Source organism: Rutidosis leptorrhynchoides, chromosome 9 (assembly GCF_046630445.1).
Source record: "Rutidosis leptorrhynchoides isolate AG116_Rl617_1_P2 chromosome 9, CSIRO_AGI_Rlap_v1, whole genome shotgun sequence".
Taxonomy (NCBI): Eukaryota; Viridiplantae; Streptophyta; class Magnoliopsida; order Asterales; family Asteraceae; genus Rutidosis; species Rutidosis leptorrhynchoides.
This window is the reverse complement of record NC_092341.1, coordinates 203627892-203645060: the sequence shown is the minus strand read 5'-3', so window position 1 is coordinate 203645060 and position 17169 is coordinate 203627892.

The following is a 17169-nucleotide window of genomic DNA, read 5'->3' as shown; positions in this document are numbered from 1 at the left end:
TTAAATCTATACATGTTTATTAACATAGTATAAGTCTTGATAATTGAACGAATTTATAGTTTATCAAACTCAAAATATTATTTATTTCAGGAGCTATATTATATTTGAATTATCATGGCAATCGAACATGATTTTCATATAGTTGTCTAATACTTGAAAAATCATATTATAGTGTTTATAAAGCTTTAAAACATAATAAGACAGCCAACTTTGACAATTGTTCAACAAGACGATACGTGCCTTATATAGAAATTCCTTTACTCAATTAGTAATATTTGAAAATCCAATTTATCAATCTTATAAACAAGTTGTTTAAATATCAATTGCAGATTCAAAAGCAATTTCAATTAACGTTAACCATAATTCAGTTGACCATATCTTTTAATCCGTTTATCGAAATCACGCAATTTTTAAATGAAACGTTATTAATTTTTCGATAGCTTTCCAACGACATGCATAACATATACTTTATATCATTAGCATATGTATCAAATTCCTGATTCATCATAAACTATCTAACGACAAAATTAAAGCATACAAGCATACATAAACATATATACTTGAGCACTAGACCTGGATACACTATTAATATATAAAAGATAAGATATAAATGCTTACATATCAATATTGTGATTCAATATTGCAGGAAAGTACGTAGACGCAACAAAAATGATAAATGCTTGGTTGACCTTTGACTCATGATCATAAGCCCCAAGTAATACCCATAACCTCCATAGCTATAACCCATAATTTCCTTAGCTCTATCCCTCTCGAAAAGCTTGTTTTAAAATAACTCGCTCATGACTTCGTCGTAGTATTTTATGTACAATATTAATAATACTACTAATAGTGATAAGATTAATAATAATATTAATCTAAATAATAATAATAATAATAATAATAATAATAATAATAATAATAATAATAATAATAATAATAATAATAATAATAATAATAATAATAATAATAATAATAATAATAATAATAATAATAATAATAATAATAATAATAATAATAATAATTAATATAGAGACAGATCGAAGGAGTTTATATGTATCAACTGCAACCAGAATCGATCAATTTATAGGACCTGAACTCACCAGCCCTGCCATGCGATCGCATGGCTTGAAGGGGTAAATCCCATGCGATCGCATGGGTTCCTTTGACAGCTCACAATCGTTTAACGTTTTGCTTGTCAACATGATTAAATAAATATATAATTTATATAATTTATATTAATTAATTATATATTATATTATATTCTCGTGCTTAGTTAACTTGTAATTTTGGTTCCGATGTCTTGTACGTTTACGTTCGACTTATGTCCCGATTTCGTTTTTTTCGAACGTCCTTTCGTACACTTAAAAAACCTGTACTTTACGTTTCGTGACGTGTACATTTATCAATAATTAGACTTAATCAATGATAAACTATATTATCCGAAGTATAACTTAATCATTTGAGTGTTTTGGTCATTTGCTTCCTTAAATCAAAATCTCGTTATCAATTAAAATATAATTAATAATATCAAAACGTTTTATATCTAAGTTAATATTATATTTTATAACATTTGTAAAATATACACATACATTTTCATTTTGAAATAGTGTTTTACTGTAGCAAAATGATTTTTACTGTAGAAAATAGTGGTTTTTGAAAATACTGTAGCTTTTCGGGTACTGTAGCGATTCGAAAATACTGTAGCAAATTAGTGTTTTGATTATTCATCTTAAACGTTTTAGTTAACTTATCAAAATATCAATCGAATCAATAATCGAATGTTACTATCGTTTACTAAATAACTTTAAATTATATATATGTATATATCTTTATTTAATATACATAAATCAGTTTTTAAATACACATTGCAAGTTATTTATAATTAATTTTTAATATTCTAACTTATTGTATATATATATATATATATATATATATATACAAGTAAATGTTGGTGAATCGTCGGTCAATAGTCAAAGGTTAACTAAATATATAACATTAGTTCAAAAATTTTGAGAATCAATATTACAGACTTTGTTTATCTTGTCGAAATCATATAAAGATTAAGTTTTAAATTTGGTTGAAAATTTTCGGGTCGTCACAGTACCTACCCATTAAAGAAATTTCGTCCCGAAATTTGATTGGGATCGTCATGGCTGACAATAAGTATGTTTTCATGACTCATATGAGTTGAAAAGTAGAGTTTTATCATTATTGACTAATGTAGATAAAATAATTCGATTATGTGAAGCGTACGAGTGAAGTTGTCACAAAAGGTTGAGATAAAGATTTAACTTTTGACGTAGTCACGGTGAATTTCCGGATTTCAAGGAATCTAAAGATAATCCTTGAAATCTATAAAAGATTTGATTCTCCGATAATCAAGGAAATTATGATCCTCTTTGATTAATTGAGGTAATCTGCCTCGATTGCTATGTATGATATTTCGCTATAAATCAACCTCTTCCGTTCCATTATTTTCATTACTCCTACATCTTCTTCCTCATTTCATACCTCCCAATAGGTTGTGAAAATGTTAAATCCAGTCCTGATTCTTGATATTTTCCTGCTATCGTATCCTTCATTCTTCTTTTTCATCTGCCACCAGAGGAAGTTATTTTCTTCTACTATTACCTTGGGGTTATAATGTTTTTAATTCTTCCGTGTCTTTACATTGTAATACGTATTGATATACATGGTTTGTAATTTATGTGTTGTTGTCAGCCTTTATATTTTCCCTTATATTTAGGAGTTCCATGCTTTTGTTTTTCCTTCCCGACTTCAAGTCAAGCGAATAATGGTCCAGAATTCGTAGGTATGGAGTTTCGAATGATCATAATATACAAAGTAGAAAGGAAAGGTAATAGCACGATTTGATTTGTCAAATTACCAGAATATCCGAAAATGACCGAATCATCAAGAAAAATATTTTCTTGATAGTTTAAAGGTTAAATAGAATGAAAGAGTTATGTAAGATGGTTCATGATGAGGGTATGATCTGTGAACCTTTATCACGTTCCATTAGAAACTCATCTTGACTTACTGTAATATAATCACGTTAATCAAGTGTCATTATATTATACTAACTCATGCTTCAATTCCCAACACTACTTCAAAAACATTCATATTTTAAATTCGAATTTTTCAGATTTTAGAAACTACTACAGTTTCCTTTATGATGTAACACTGATAGCGCGAAGAGATAAATGATTTCAGATAAGAATGGTTATGAAAATATCTTCAGAAATATCGAGGATCTTTATAATGAAAGATACGATGATATTTTAGAATTTCTAATATCGAAAGATGATAAAAAAGATTTGTTCGTAAAGATTTAGAGTCAGGAGCAAGGTATTCGTTAATGACTTCAGCAGATACTGAATCATTTGGATTCTTTGAAGGCAGGTTTAGTCTTTGTGATTTGTCCACAGCCTCCTTCATCGTTTTCTCAATCCGTTTTCCAGCTCCAAACCTTTTATTTTTCTGAGCTTTGCCAACACATTATTTTTTTTATCATCAAACTTTTGACTGTTAAGGTCGTTTACAGTTTTTGCTGCTTCATCAGCATTTTTCCAAAATTCGGAGAACTAGTTCGCAGTTTAGGGTGTTTTTCAGAAACTTCACATTCGAAGTGTGTAAGTCTCGGAGATAGACGTTATATGTACATATATAACTGTTGGCGTAGAATTGCTGGAAAATTCGAGAATAATGATTGAAGCTTTTTGGTATGACAATTACCGTTACAAGATGCAGATGAGTACATGATAGGGTTTCAATAAATATAATGATTTTTTGGAAAAATCAAAGATCAACAAAATTTTGGTAAGTTTCCTGCTAATGTGGTGGGACATAAACGGTTCCCCGGTAATGATGACGAAAAGAGGAAACGTATATATCACAGTTATAATAAGGCTTATTCGGATGAAAAGTCGAAGTTGATTTGCTGAATAAGAATCGAAGAATGTAACATATTAATTGTGAATTTATATATCTTTCGGGTATTACCTACCCGTTAAAAGTTTCACAAGTAATATTTGGTACCAGAGAATTTTATTACAGTCTTTATGAAAATATATGTATGTATATTTTCTTCAGATATAATACAAATTTAATGAGTTAATATCATATTAAGCTCATTTGATTTTTGGCTGGATTTAGAAATGAATAATCTCTAAAACAATAAAGATTACATAATATTCGCGGAGTATTTTACTAATGTAATCAATACTTTTATTATTTATTCTTTTTGGCATTCCTTGGTGACGGATGTTGATGCTCGTGGAATTCTTATGAACTTTGTAGAGTACGAATAATATTTTCTTAGAAAGTTTCGGGTACATCGAAGATGAAAGTGTAAAATCAAACATATAATTGAATAATACACTTGGTTTATTATGAAACGGAATTCATTGAGTTTAAACAGAGATTGTGGTTAATGATGGTTAAGTCGTTAATCGATGGATTATAGCATAGTAGTAATATGAATTTAGTTGAGTAGTATTTACCCTTTTTCAATTCATACATAATAGCATAGTACGAAAAGATTTATGATGGTTTTAAAATTTATATATATAAGATATACATATAAATTCTTCAGAGGAATTGAGTTAATACTTCATAACTCATTGATATAATATACGCGTTGTTGATTTGTGATGATGTTGGTAATTATGGAATTGGCGGAACTTGTAGTGCTACAGGTTTTGCCGGTGTTGGTGATACTGACGGTACTGTTGATGCTACTGGTAAAAAAAGTCTAGCTTGTAAATCGTGCACCATTCTAGTCAGGGTTTCTACTCTTCCTTCTATCATTTTGGTCCACTCATCTGATTTATAGTTACGGCTGGAATAGATAATCTCTAAGACTTTAGAGATTACATAATCGCCGCAGAATATTTCTCCAATTAAGTTATGAATCAATACTTCATCGGTTATTGTTGTTGGTATTCCTTGGTATCTATGGTGAGTATGACGTTGATGCTCGAGGTACAGATTTTGATGTTGAGGTGTGGGATACGGATGTTGTTTTTGGTGGAGGTAATGATACTGTTGGTGTTGATGATGGTGGTACTGTTGATGCCGGTGATGCTGCTGGTGCTTGTAACCTTTGCACCATATTCTCTAAAGTCACTACCCGAGCGTGAAGCTCGTTGACTTCTTCTATTACACCGTGGTGATTGTCAGTTCGGACGAGCGGACGAATAAGATCTAGAATTTGAGATAGTATATAATCATGACGAGATACTCTGGAAATGAGAGAGAAAATGGTATTATGAACAGGTTCGCCGGTAAGTGCTTCAGGTTCCTCGCCAAGAGAGGAATGTGGTGGATGAAAGGGATCACCTTCTTCTTGTCTCCAATGATGAAGTAGAGTACGAACCCATCCCCAATTTATCCAGAATAGATGATGGCTAATTGGTTGATCCATTCCGGTCACACTGCTTTCGGAGCTCGGGTGGAAATCCATATCGGAATAGTTGTCAGAATCTAAGGGACTTGAACTAGATACGTGATCCATCTTGTATAATCAGAGAATTGATTTTTGATATGAAATAGATTATAGGACTTAGATTGGTATTCTTCAACACATAATTTACATATGTATATATAATACCAAAATCCCATAAATTACGGAGAAATTTTTGGAAGATGTCAGGAAAAGTTTACATTAACAGATACGCTAAGATATGAATTAGCAGATACGCTAAGATATGATTTTTTGTCTATACACTATTTATGCAATAAATGTAGGAAAACGTGTCCAGACTTAAGAATGATAGGCATGTAATTTTCGACAAGAAATGATAAGCAAAACTCGGTAAAAACAGATACGGTCATAGTCCAGACTCACTAATGCATCCTAACAATTACCAGTTAAACACACTAATGCAAATTCTGGTTCCATATGACCTCGAGCTCTGATACCAACTATGATGATACGTCCAAATCCATTTAGACGAATACATCATTCATCGATTTCACAGTGAGGTACTAACATCTACATGATACGTTTTGTAAACATTGCATTCATTTGAAAAGGCATACCATAATTGAATATCAAATTCCAAGGTTTTTAATGCTTGATGATTTCTACATATAGACAATCACCGTAATTAATAGTTTACAATACTACATCTGTTGAGAATGCAGTCAAAATAAGATACATGTTGATGATTTTGTGAATGCAACGTTTTCTCGAATAAAGCATGTATGACTCCATGCACATAACTTGTATCACATATAAGAAAACAGCGGAAGACTTCTAGCAACCTGAGAATAAATATGCTTAAAAGTGTCAACACAAAGGTTGGTGAGTTCATAGTTTTAATGTTGCGCATAATCTGTATATAAAGGTGGATCACAAGATTTCAGTTGTTTCATCCAGAAACGTTTATCAAAATATTCTACAAGATTGAGCAACCTGGTAACTAAACTTTAACATTATAATAAGTACCCCTGTTTTAACATACATGCAACCAACATGTACAATACACGCAATCCAACGTGTACTAAACTCAAATAGCATACGTCTGTTTTATAGCTCAGGCTAGGGTTTCTATACCTGGAACAGACGGGGATGTCAAGCCCTATGGATCCATATATAACTACTCGCACCCACCAGTTCTTATAACCGGCAGTTACTAGTTACCAAAGCTAAGGAATTTTTGGTTCAAACTCGGTGTAGAATTTAGTATGTACTTGTATCCATTGCGTTTAAAATAAAGTGCATGTATTCTCAGCCCAAAAATATAGATTGCAAAAGCAATTAAAAAGGGAGCAAATGAAACTCACCTTAGCAGCACATAAGGTCATTCACCAAAATGTGACCGAAACTCGGAATGAAAAATAACCGTAGATCTCAACCTAGAGAACATATGTTGGTCAATACATGTCTAACAATCTAGGTCGGGTCATAGTGTATCACAATCCTAATGCTCGAGACCGACATGCAAAGGTTAACAAAAGTCATCTCAAAAGTCAACCTGACCCATTATGATCTTTAAATCTATACATGTTTATTAACATAGTATAAGTCTTGATAATTGAAAGAATTTATAGTTTATCAAACTCAAAATATTATTTATTTCAGGAGCTATATTATATTTGAATTATCATGGCAATCGAACATGATTTTCATATAGTTGTCTAATACTTGAAAAATCATATTATAGTGTTTATAAAGCTTTAAAACATAATAAGACAGCCAACTTTGACAATTGTTCAACAAGACGATACATGCCTTATATAGAAATTCCTTTACTCAATTAGTAATATTTGAAAATCCAATTTATCAATCTTATAAACAAGTTGTTTAAATATCAATTGCAGATTCAAAAGCAATTTCAATTAACGTTAACCATAATTCAGTTGACCATATCTTTTAATCCGTTTATCGAAATCACGCGATTTCTAAATGAAAAGTTATTAATTTTTCGATAGCTTTCCAACGACATGCATAACATATACTTTATATCAGTACCATATGTATCAAATTCATGATTCATCATAAACTATCTAATGACAAAATTAAAGCATACAAGCATACATAAACATATATACTCGAGCACTAGACCTGGATACACTATTAATATATAAAAGATAAGATATGAATGCTCACGTATCAATATTGTGATTCAATATTGCAGGAAAGTACGAAGACGCAACAGAAATGATAAATGCTAGGTTGACCTTTGACTCATGATCATAACCCCCAAGTAATACCCATAACCTCCATAGCTATAACCCATAATTTTCTTAGCTCTATCCCGCTCGAAAAGCTTGTTTTGAAATAACTCGCTCATGACTTCATCGTAGTATTTTATGTACAATATTAATAATACTACTAATAGTGATAAGATTAATAATAATATTAATCTTAATAATAATAATAATAATAATAATAATAATAATAATAATAATAATAATAATAATAATAATAATAATAATAATAATAATAATAATAATAATAATAATAATAATAATAATAATAATAATAATAATAATAATTAATAATATAGAGAGAGATCGAAGGAGTTTGTATGTATCAACTGCAGCCAGAATCGATCAATTTATAGGACCTGAACTCACCAGCCCTGCCATGCGATCGCATGGCTTGAAGGGGTAAATCCCATGCGATCGCATGGGTTCCTTTGACAGCTCATAATCGTTTAACGTTTTGCTTGTCGACATGATTAAATAAACATATAATATATATAATTTACATTAATTAATTATATATTATATTATATTCTCGTGCCTAGTTAACTTTTAATTTTGGTTCCGATGTCTTATACGTTTACGTTCGACTTATGTCCCAGTTCCGTTTTTTTCGAACGTCCTTTTGTACACTTAGAAAACCTGTACTTTACGTTTCGCGACGTGTACATTTATCAATTATTAGACTTAATCAATGATAAACTATATTACCCGAAGTATAACTTAATCATTTGAGTGTTTTGGTCATTTGCTTCCTTAAATCAACATCTCGTTATCAATTAAAATTTAATTAATAATATCAAAACGTTTTATATCTAAGTTAATATTATATTTTATAACATTTGTAAAATATACATACATTTTCATTTTGAAATAGTGTTTTACTGTAGCAAAATGAGTTTACTGTAGCAAATAGTGGTTTTCGAAAACACTGTAGCTTTTCGGGTACTATAGCAATTCGAAAATACTGTAGCAGATTAGTGTTTTGCTTGTTCATCTTAAACGTTTAGTTAACTATCTAAATATCAATCGAATCAATAATCGAATGTTACTATCGTTTACTAAATAACTTGAAATTATATATATGTATATATCTTTATTTAATATACATAAATCAGTTTTTAAATACACATTGCAAGTTATTTATAATTAATTTTTAATATTCCAACTTATTGTATTGTAACGACCCAACCCGTTAACCAACCAAAACTGCGTAATAAAAAAAAAATTTCGAAGCAGGCCTGCCCAGGCAGGGTGCGCGGTGCGCACAGGGCCTGGCAGCCCGCTGTCCAACTTGTTCCATTTTCGTAAAAAGATCTAACACTTCTCATCATTTTTAGACGTACTGCTTTGCACAACATATTAGTATAAGTAAAACTAGCACGAATCAATGATAAAACGAGTTTTACATCGCGGGGCCCACATATGCCCAAAATATCATTAAGTACGAAATACGAGTTTTGACCACAAAAAGTTTAATTGCCAAATGTCACTAGAGCATGGTGTTTGGGGTTAAACTACCCAATTCTTGGTCGAACTTCCAAAAAGCTATAACCCCTGAAAGCTACTAATCCGTGCGAATACCTTTGCCCTTATCCAAGCCGGATCCTAAAAAGGTAAACAATGAGAGGGTAAGCTAACGCTTAGTGAATGCAATAATTATACACATACATGTATAATATACCTACTTGCATACACTTACACAAATACCTCATACACGCTAGCAATTTACATAGCATACCATCGCAAGTATAACTCTAAACCCTTCAAGATCGCAAGCTAGCACCACAATAGCATACATATAACCCGAATAATATAATATGCTACACTACAACGCGTAATTATGGTTAACCAATAATACATGGGAATGGTACTTTAAATTTCCCATCGGTGTTCATAACAACCGTTAGTGTACAACGAAATATATCACTAACCCCCTAGGCGACACGGACAACGAAATATCCGTTCAAAGCAATCGTTAGTGTACAACAAAATATATCACTAACTCTTGGGCAATTTGGACAACGAAATATCCATCGTTAGTGTACAACGAAATATATCACTAACTCTTGGTGGTATAGACAAGATATACCCGGCCCCTTTCCCGCCCTACAAATAGATACATTATATACACACATGTATAATCATTCCACTCACCTTGTCGACTTGGCGAGATTTCCAATAACAACTTGTAACTTCAAAGCGAGTCACCTAACACAATTAATTCTCAATTAATTCACATAATAAGTTGGACTTTCCACCAACTAGCCTTACTAGTGCATTTATGACCCATTTGCACTAGAATCACTCATTAAGGGTCAAGACACCCAACTAATCACTAAAAGCTAGTGATTAAGGTTCCAAGACCTCTATCAACACATAACTAGGGTATTTTCATACACAATTTAGCCCGCTAGGTCAAACCTACCCATTTGACCCATTTCAAGTCAACCATGAACCCTAGAAACACTTTTAACTAGCAAAACAAGTGAGCTAGTAATTAACTAACCATTTTAGACTCATTAACACCATTTATTACTTTAAAACCCTAGGTTGGTTGTTCTTGAGTCCTCATGACTCAATCTTACCCCAAACCCCCAAAATCACCAATAATGGGTTTTATGTTCATCACTAACCCAAGCCCTAACCCTTAAACAAATCAAATTAAGGAAATCAAGATTAGAACTTACCACCAAAACTAAAACGTAGCTAGTGAGGAGATGAATAACTTTATGACTCGAGCTAAGACCCGAAACTAGCTCCTTCTTCCTTTACTTGAGCTTTCTCTCACTCAAATGGGTTTCTCTCACTAAAATTAAATTAGGAAGATGAAGGTGGTTGAAAATGGAGTTATGATACCCCAACTACTGATCTTGTGACCTTAACTCGTTCCACAAGTGAAATTACCACAAGGCCCTTCCAAATATCTAATTAGAAAAGGCAGAATCCGGCCACGCGCACCCTTAAGTGTGCGCTGAGCGCACTAAGGCCTGAACAGACTCTGATCACAGTTTAATTACAAAATTATTCCCACACTTTATGTACTATATTTACACTTCTGTATAATAAATATTAGGGTGTTACAACTCTCCCCCACTTGAATCGGAGCGCGTCCTCGCGATCCAAGCCGCATGACAAGAAGGAAGATATACCAACAAAAATCTGTAGGTTCTCACGTAAACTCGGAACCTTTACTACGATGCCATTGGACCTTAAAGGTCCTCACCTCTTTGTTATGCAACATTTTCACCTTTTCATCAAGTATAGCGATCGGCTCTTCAACATACGCTAGCTTGTTGTTTAGCTCAATCTCATCCAATGGCATCCATGACGAATCATCCGCAAGACACTTACGGAGATGGGAAACATGAAATGTATTATGGATCCCGCAAGCTCTTCTGGTAATTCCAAACGATACACAACTTTGCCAACATGAGCTAAAATCTTAAATGGCCCAATAAACCGAGGAGCTAACTTTCCCCATTTTCGAAACCGAATAATACCCCTCCACGGCGAAACCTTGAGCACCACCATGTCACCCTCTTTAAACTCGATCGGTCTACGTTTATCGACATAAGACTTTTGTCTATCTTGTGCTGCTTTTAAACGATCCCGAATCAGTTCAATTTTACTATTCATCTCCAATACCAAGTCGGCGCTCCCGACTTCCCTTTGACCCACTTCGCCCCAACAAATCGGGGTTCGACACCTTCTACTGTATAACATCTCATATGGTGGCATTCCAATACTAGAGTGACAAACTATTATTGTACGAGAATTCCACCAAAGGCAAGTGTTCATCCCAACTACCACAGAAATCAATAATACACACTCGCAACATATCCTCCAATGTTTGATTCGTAATTTCGGTTTGACCGTCCTTTTGAGGATGGTACGCCGTACTCATATTCACCCTCGTACCCATATCTTCATGAAACTTCTTCCAAAATCGAGAAGTAAAACGCGTGTCCCAATCCGAAATGATAGACGCGGGAACGCCATGTCTCGATATCACTTCTTTAATGAACATTTTCGCAAGTGCCTCCGACGTAATTGCTTCTTTAATAGGAAGAAACAGTGCACTTTTCGTCAATCTATCAACAATCACCCAAATAGTATCAAATTGGGTTCTTGCCGTTTTCGGCAACTTGGTAATAAAATCCATGGTAATATGCTCCCATTCCACATCCGAATTTCTAGCGGTTGAAACTTACCATACGGCTTTTGGTGTTCGGCATTAACTTGCAAACACGTGACGCATTGCTCAACATACTTAACAACGTTACGTTTCATGCCCAGCCACCAATAATCTTTTGTTCAAATCAAGATACATCTTCGTCGCACCCGGATGAATGGAATACTTAGACTTATGCACTTCATCAAGAAGCACCTTTCAGAATTCCCCCATCCTTGGTGTGACGACCCGAACATTTCTGACCAAATTTAAACTTTACTCTATATGATTTCGACATAATAAGCAAAGCCTGTTAAACCAAGTCTCAAAATTTTTAAACTATTCTTGTACATTCATTTAACTTTGACCATTCTCGATGATTCACGAACAATTGTTATAGATAAATAGGTATATGTATATATGAATGTATGTATATATAATAAATCGAAATAATAAGATATAACTGAAACATCATTATCATGTAAGTAAAATAATATGCAAGATAATGATGTTGTTATTATGTAAATCTAAATATAAACATATATGATTTCTATATATATTTATTATCTTATGTATATTGTGATGTATATTAAAATATATAAAGATTTAATACTCAATATAGATTATTATAATAATAATTATTAAAAATTACATAAACAGTGATATGTAATACTAATATATTAAATTACAAGTTAAAATATAATTGTTATATCAATACTATTACTTTCATTATTGTTGTTAATATTAAAATTAAGGTTAATATCGGTATTAGTAATGCTATTGTTTTCAATAATGGGTATGTAGATATAAAAATTGATACATGTAACATGTTATATCCTTATTATTACTAATACTATTATTAAATGTTATTACTACTTTCATTAATACTATTATCAATATTAGTATTATTAAAATTATTATTATTATTATCATTAAAGTTATAAACTTTTAATAACTAATATTATGATTATCAAAATGAAAGATATTAAATATAAGAATTATTACCAGAATGATTAAGATTATAATTTAGTTATGATATTAAATATTATTAGTAAAAATTATCATTTTTTATATCATTATTACAATTCATATATTTTTATTATTATTATTAATATTAATAGATTTAGTATTAAAATTTATTAAATATAAATTAAGCAAGGATAAATACAAAAGCTGTTTAATATCGCTTTCCATTCCTGTTGAATCCGTCTGTTTGATTGAAATCTTCAAACAAATTAGTCAGTGTATCAAACAAAATTTGTTAGCGATACCTATCGACTTTTTTTTTATTTTTATTATTTTCTTTTTATTTTTATGTAATTACAAACGAGACCCACAACCCTTCTATATAACCATCGAATTACTCTGAGATATTGATTAAGTTAACCAAATATCAATCCTTACTATCAAAATTGTATCAATTTGTAGCTGTTTAGGTCAATCGAATTAAACAGAATTAAGAAAGAAGCACGACATCTCTGTTCTTGTTTCCTTTTTTCTAAAAACTCGATTTCATAAAACATTTCAAAATGTATAAATGTAATGTTGTTAGTAATCCTCTAAACAATCTTTCTGGAAAATATGAGTTTCCAAATCCTCTTGTTCATTTCGAATTTTCGAGTCAAAGGTTTTGAATAAAAAGTCAACCGAGCATTCTAAGATCAAATTGAAGCTTTAAAAGTTGTTTCCATTGAAATTGAGGGTTCATAAAGTTTCTAGGAGAGTTTTTAAACCTTTTTCATGTTTTAATCTTTATCTAAAACTTACTTAATTTTTGAAATCGAATTTGAGTTTGATGTTTGGGTTGTTCTTCTTATTTTCGAACTGCAATTACATTTTTATTTATTCTGTTTTTTTATTTAAGTTAAACAACCCCTATGATTTGTTTTTATTACTAGTGTTAAAATAAACGAATTTTGGTAGTGAAATTATTCTCTGGTTGGTTTTCAACTGAAGAAGAAGAAGAATCAGGGAAATAGTTAAATAGGAGTTAAAGAAATAAAGGATTCGTATAATTTCAGAAAGATATAAATGGTTGGGTGGTTAAGGAGGGTTACAGTTGAACGGGAGGTCTTGGGTTCGAGTCCCGTTTGGGGTATTCTTTTTATGAAAGCTTTTTAGAAAGGGGTATACTCTCTAATCTTATTTTGTATAATTATTATTAATATTATTATTGTCATTAGTATTATTTTTATTAATACACTTATTATTATTTTTATTATTAATGATTGTTATTGTTAATAGTACAAGTCTTATAATTATTATTATTATTATCACTAAAATAAGTATTAGCTACCATTTATTATTATTATTATTATCATAATTATAAATATGATTATTATTATTATTATTGTTATGAAATTAGTTATAACTTTAAGTTATAGGAACTATAGATATAGAATACGAATTTAACATGATGTTTATTTTAAAATTTATTATTACTAACACTGTTATTATTATTATCATTATATTATCAAAGTAAAGTATCATTATATTTAAAATTTTCAAAGTTATTATTTTTATTAAAACTATCATTTTATCAAAAATTAGTAAAATTTTTATCTTTATCAGTAATAAATTAACACTGTTATTGTTATTAATATCACTATCATTAGTATTATCATTCTTATCATGTTAGTATTATTACGAATAGATATTTTTATACATTACAATAATATTAATATTACATATCACTATATTTTTGTTATTAAATAATATTAACTAAATTAAATGTAAAATATATCAATCAAAATACAAAGATATATACTTTTATATATAAACCTTAATATAAATTGGTATTATTAATATGTTATAATGAATATTAGTGATATAAAATATATAAATTAAATATATTAAACACATAATTTAACAAGTATGATTATTAATAATAATATATAAAAACTTATTCAAATACGATTATATGTTTTAATATATATATACAAATGATATAGGTTCATGAATCCGAGGCCAACCCTGCATTATTCAGTTGTTAAATATAGTCATATGTATTTTTACTACAAAATACATTAGGTGAGTTTCATTTTCCTTTTTACCCTTTATATTTTTGGGCTGAGATTACATGCACAATTTTTATAAATGTTTTACGAAATAGACACAAATAATTGAAACTACATTATATGAGTGAATGATCGAAGCCGAATATGCCCCTTTTTACTTGGTAACCTAAGAATTAGTAAACCAGTCTACTAATTGACACGAATCCTAAAGATAGATCTATTGGGCCTAACGAACCCTGATCATATACATAGCGTTGTATATGTATATTTTATTTGCTACAGGCCAAGAGCAGAATTACGCGGACCCTAAAACCAAGATATGCAATATTCGCTGAAAATAAAGTGCAGCAGTTATGTTTCCGCGTTAATAAGAGACTGCGGTTTCATCCGCTGAGTTTCCCCGGAAGGTTAGGTAATTCGCAGACCGCGGATATCTTGAATACTATAAATAGGGAGCTTGGCCTCTCATTTATGGGTTGTTGATTCTCTGCCATTTTGCCCAGGCCTTTGTAATTTCTACTTGTGATCTTGCCCAAGGGATTTTTACATCGCGCAAAGGTGAATTATGTTAATTAACAATCAAGACCGGGTTGGGGTGGTTGATCACTTGATAGTTAAAGTGAAAGATGATCATCGGGGCCCAAAATAATCATCAAACATTCCGTCCTCTATTATAATCTTATTGCACTCAATCCGTAATTAAGTAACATCGCTAATTAAGGATCGATCAATTGGCGCCATCCATGGGACACGTTTTACAAATTAAACTGAAAATTTTTTGTTTCGAGCCATCAAACAACTAATTCGGCGGGTTAATTTCAATCGTGTTTTTGTTGTGATCATTTACAGGTAATTTTTGAATACGCAATCAATTGATCTGCTTGACAGTTACGATGACAAATGCAAAGCAAACTGGCATTTATGCGAATGCTGATGAACTGCCCGGCGATTCGCAGAATGTCGTGATATTTCCATTGCAAACAAATGCTAGTATAACCGCGGGAAAATCGGTTCAAGAACCGATTGCTAAAACATTCACTGTAAACAACGCTAGTGATTCGCAGCCAAAAATTGCTGCTGAGAAAATGATTGCGCGCAGAACTTTGCTGCAAAATCGCGATGAAACAATTCCTGAAGGAAAGCGAATGAGGACTTTGGCTAGAAAATCTAGTCTGCGAACTAAAAAAATTGGTGGCACCGCCATTGAACATGCTAAGAAAGATGCTAAATGTAGTCGCGAGTCCCGCATACCGTGAACCTACCTATGGCCGTTAAATGATTCAGGATCACAGGTCGATCGCCTAGTTATTGAGCGAAACGATAGTGATAGTGATAATGCAGAAGAGCGCGTTAATTTGAATTCTACATATAACTCAAAAATGGCTAAGGGGCCAAAAGAGGAAAGCGAATTTTTTGATGATTCGGATAGTGTGGAAGAATTTGTTAAAGTTCCACATATTAAGCGAAAACGCCCACCAACACCTTTCACTCGTTATGGGGAATAAGGAGAAGCATATGATGCTGCCCGCAGAGAAAATGCTCAAAATTTTTTGGCGAATGCTTTCAGAAGCATTGCGCCAAAATCAATGCAACATAAGTTTGATCAGCCAAATTTTTTGCAAGACATGATTACCAAGTTTTGTGAGGAGAACACAGATACTCGTACAAAGAAGGCAACAGAAATCACTACTGCTGCGGACAAGTTTGCCCAGCATATTTCTGACTATCCAATTGTTTCTCCGCCAATCGTGCCGGTAACTCTGGGAGTTTATTCAGGTTTAACCGATCCCTTAGATTTTCTGCAACGCTTTGAAGGGGTGGTAAGCAACTATAATTGGGATGAACCAGTTGCGTGTAGAGTGTTCCCCATGGCTTTGCAAGGGTCAGCAAAGGAGTGGTTTCATAGTCTGCAATCTCGCAGTATTATTGGCTTTGTTGATCTTCGCGAAAAATTTTTGTTACAATTCCAGAATCTATTACCGCAGAAAAAGACACATATCGAATGTCACGATATTAAACAAGGTAACAAGGAAACCTTGAATGCGTTACTTACACGATACATCTACGAATGTCAAAAGATTCCAAGCCTGCATGAAGATCAAAAAATCTCTGGATTTTTGCCTGCTATTAATCCGCAGCGACATCCAACTCTGGTGCGAAGGCTGCGAAGAGATGTCCCGTACACTTTTTCTAAAGTTCAACAGGAAAGATATGATTATCTACGCGGTGGAGAGGATAGTACTATAACCCCTGCATGTGGGTGGG